This window comes from Cibotium barometz, chromosome 57 (genome assembly GCF_041138505.1).
Source record: "Cibotium barometz isolate CiBa-2024 chromosome 57, ASM4113850v1, whole genome shotgun sequence".
Taxonomy (NCBI): Eukaryota; Viridiplantae; Streptophyta; class Polypodiopsida; order Cyatheales; family Cibotiaceae; genus Cibotium; species Cibotium barometz.
Window position 1 is genome coordinate 13,508,729 of NC_141102.1, and position 4,683 is coordinate 13,513,411.

Here is a 4,683-nt window from a genome sequence, read left to right on the forward strand (position 1 = left end):
AATGGTAGTCATATGAGATGTGGGTGCAAAGGTCTCATCATAATCAATGCCCTTTTACTAGGCATACCATCTGCTTTGCTTTTTAACTTGTAAACCCACTTAGTACCAATGGCCTTCTTGCCATGAGGTAGATCTGTCAAATACCAGGTGTCATTCTTGAGTATAGAGTTATACTCATCCTGCATAGCATGCATCCAATGATCATCATCATGTGCTTCCTCAAAGGAAACAGGTTCCTCCTCATTACATAAAGTAGAAATGAGAACATGATCCACATGAGAATAATCTGCATGATGAGAACCTACACGAGAACTGCGCTAGGTAGTGAAGCTGCCAACTTGCTATCCCTCAATGTCTGCACAAGCCATTTTGGCATACGCCGAGATTCTTCTATGGCTGCTCTCTCCTCATCCACTACATCCTCAATAATTGCCTCATCAAAAGGCTGATTTGCACGCTGATTTTGCACCTGCAAGGCTGAATTTCAGCACTTGGTTGAGCATTCAATTGCTCTACATATGGCTGCCCTCCATTAAACAAAGGTAGGAGCAAATCGAACATGTTCTCTGAGAATACATTCTGCTATTTTTTGCATGAAAGCATGGGCTAAACTGAGTTTTCGACAAAAACAACATCTTTACTTATACCAAAATCCGCTTTGAGGCCGGATGGTAGAGTCTATATCCCTTGCTTTCTAAACTGTATCCCACAAATATGCATTTAACTGCCTTCTCATCAAACTTACTGCGTTGTTGCTCAGGCACAAGAGCATAAGCAAGACAACCAAAAACACACAAATGAGCCACCGAAGACTTCCTGCCGCCATGCCAAGCTTCATAAGGAGTTTTAGACTGCAAGGCCTTGGTAGGGTATTTGTTCAACACATAGTTTGCGCACATAGTTGCCTCTAACCAAAAACCATAAGGTAAATCTTGGGCTTTCACCATACATCGTGCCATCTCCATGAGAGACCTGTTCTTCCTCTCAGCCACACCATTTTGCTGAGGTGTGTATGGCACTGTACATTGATGCCTTATGCCTTTTCCAGCCATATATGCATGAAATTCCTTGGACATATACTCCCCCCCTTGATATGAATGAAGGGTGCCAAGTTTACATTCACATGCATTTTTAGCCACCCATGGATATGAAATGCCTAAAGCTCTTAAAAACCTCTGACTTCTGCTTTAATGGATACACCCAGCTATATCTGGAGTAATCATCAATAAAAGTGACGAAGTAGAGATATCCCCCAATAGATGGTGTCCTCATAGGACCACATACATCACTATGTATAAGCTGTACTTTCTTAACAGCTCTCACAGATCCATCCTTTGGACATGACGCCCGATGCATTTTACCAAGAATACACCCCTCACATACATGTCTAGTAGGGGTCTCAAGAGTTGGCAACTCATACATCATATCATGCATTTGAAGGAGTAACGAACTGCCATAATTTAGATGGCCAAATCGTGCATGCCATAATTCTGCATCACTCATAGCACGAGTCGTTAGAGACTGAGCAAGCATCACACTGCAACTTCTCAAATACATCCATCTTGTATAGGCCATGAAACAAGGTACCTGAGAAGCAACGATAGAATAACCATCATTTCTATCCTGAACTGTACATCTGTAATCCACAAATTTCACAGTCAAGCCGCCTGACAAGGCTAAGGCTGAAACTGACAGCAAATTCTTCTTAATGCCTGGCACATATAAAACTTTAGAAAGAGTAAATGCGTCCCCATTTGTAGCAGTGAGCGCAACTCTACCAACTCCTTTAACAGGATATGAGGAACCATTTGCACATGTGACGGTTCCTGCACTTGGGATAGATTCCAGAGATGAGAACAAATTTTTTTGTGAAGTAATGTGCTTACTAGCACCACTGTCAAAGTACCAAGCATCCGCTTCTGCACTGACATGCATACATCATGAACAAAAGGGTCATAATTGCAATGTATTGTCCATGCCCAATCATCTTGAGCAAAACTTGTAGATTCCTTCTTCTCTGCACTTGGTGCAGATGCATCAGCCACACAGCCATGCCCGATTCTTTCTTTTTCTCATTCTCTAGCCTTTTCTTGCACTCGTTTATGTAGTGCCTTGGTTTCCTACAATAGTGACACTTGCCCTTCTTTTTAGGCTTATCACCTTCTTTATCTGCATCTTTACCTGAGGATTCTGATTTTGGCTTATAGCCAACATGCGAAGAAGCTTTACCTTTGTCTTTATGATTGGCAACAAAAGCTTGGTCATCAACTCACATAACAGGTCTGTTTTGCCTAAACTGCTCTTCTTGCAAGAGTACTAAAACCAACTCGTCAAATGTAAAGGCATTTGGATTTCCCTTCATTCATGAGTCTAAGGATAGAGGTAAAACTCTGATAAGAATTTGACAATGTATTGAGAACTGTGGGCACCAATGTACCATCAGGATATATCTCATCCGTACTAGCAAGATGCTCCTTAAAATCCTCATGAATCACATACATCAATGGTGTCCTCATGGAACTACATACATCACTATATATAAGCTGTAATTTATGGACAGCCCTAACTGATCCATTTTTCGAGAATGATACTTGTTACATCTTTCCCAAAATGCATCCCTCACATACATGTTTGATAGGAGCCTCAAGCTTTGGCAACTCTGCCACCATCTCTTTCCTTTTAAAGGCATAACAAACTACCAAAATTCAAGTGACCAAAGAGCGAGCATACCATAGCTCTGCATCATTCATAGCACGCGCGATAATAACTGAACAAGCATTATGTGCTAATCTCTCATATATTCAACCTGTAAAGCCCATGGCTTAGAGTACCAAATACCACAGTGTTGTCTCCACCATCACTCCGATCATGAAGTGTACACCTGTCATCAACAAATCTAACCACTAGGGCCCTAGCAATGGTAAAGAGTGATAGCAAGTCCTTTTAAATGCCTTTCACAAAAATATCTCTTTCTACCTAGATGGAGGCAAGAAGGAAGAGCCTTCATTGGTGATTCTCCCTCACAAGAGGTGGGTGGCAAAGAAGCTAATGAGAGGGAGGAGTAACAATCAAACCTATTCAAAAGCAAGCAAACCATCAAGCATGCAAGAATCCAATAGAAAACATGAGCAAGCAAGAGTAGAGAAGAAAGAGCTCACAGGTATTCATTCTATTACAATGTAATGCTTGTGTGTTCCATATTGTCAAAATTAGCTTATATGCAAATGGTTAGTTTTCACACTAGGTCCAATAAAACGTAAGTTTCCACACTAGGTCCAATAAAAACTATAAATAATCTCACATCAGTAGTTTGTCTTAAGCAAGTGTACACAAAGTCGGTAACTTTCTTGTATGGCATTAAGCCCAAGGTAAGGTTGTGTTATAAAGTCCAATGCCATCTTGCAAAATATGGACTTCCGTTATCCATAGTAAGTGCCTTACGATAGATTAGACAAGTGAAATGATGCTAACCCATGAGGATATAGTACTACAATACACAAAAAAATTTCGAAAAAGAACTTTAACACGAGATGGCAAGCTTGTCATTCATTCATTGCCATAAAACCATTTTGATAAACAATGATCCTTAAGCTAATACACCATATTCGATATATCTAACTATATTCACATATATCTCCAAGATAAGCGATGCCCTGACTAGATGGCAAACTATATCTTAACTCCTAAATAAGGAGTCATGATACTCTCTTCAACACACCCCCCTTTATCGAGTGGTCTTGTGCTTCAAAGAATTGGACAAAACTATCTTTTGAATCAATATGCTACGGTATAACAATTAGGTAACAATTTTCTCCAATGGAGCGCTCCTTAGTATCAATATACTTTAATTAAGAATAAAACAATGGGTTCCTGAAAAATTCAAAGGGCCGTCACAACACTCCCCCTTCCTGTTGATAACTCGCCCAATTCATTTCTCCAACATTTGAATCTTGTTTCTTGCTAGGCTTTAATTACTACATATCTCCCTTTCATTGGTCAACTACTTTGTCATTGATCATGTAGCCTTCTTCCTTAAATGAGAATAAGGTCCTTGAATAACATGCAAGTAAACTCAAGCATTGTAATTGTTGTAGTTTAAACAAGATAAGCCATGTTGTAAGAAGCAAAATGTATCTTATGTTGGCAAGCATGGAGGAACATTGCCTCCATTGCAACCAAAAGGTACAATAATGTAAGATGATTAGATTCAAATGCTCACTTCACAATAGCTGCTTGCCACATCACAAGCCCATACCATTAACAAACATTTTGACTTCCAATTTGTCAGCTATTCTTTTGTAGACAGCTTATTAATAAACATTACCAAGTTAAACTACACTTCTTACAAGAAGGCAAAGAGTGCATATGATACAACATACATTGCCAGTAAACTGAACAAACTTCAATACACCCCCCCCCCCCCCCCCCCCCCCCCCAAAAAAAAAAAAAAAAAACAAGCACCTTTTATTCTCCACACAACCCTTGTGCACCTTTTATTCACCACACCAGCACCTCCACCCCCTCACCTTGGGAGTCCATGAGCTGCCACCCCCTGCCCGTCTCTGGCAGCAACGAGCAAAGGGCTCTCTCTACAAACCTATGCCTATGCTATGCAGTGTGAGACTGTAATGTGAACCTTTTATGCAGTTTTAACCCTAAGGTCATTACTACAGGCCAGTAAAC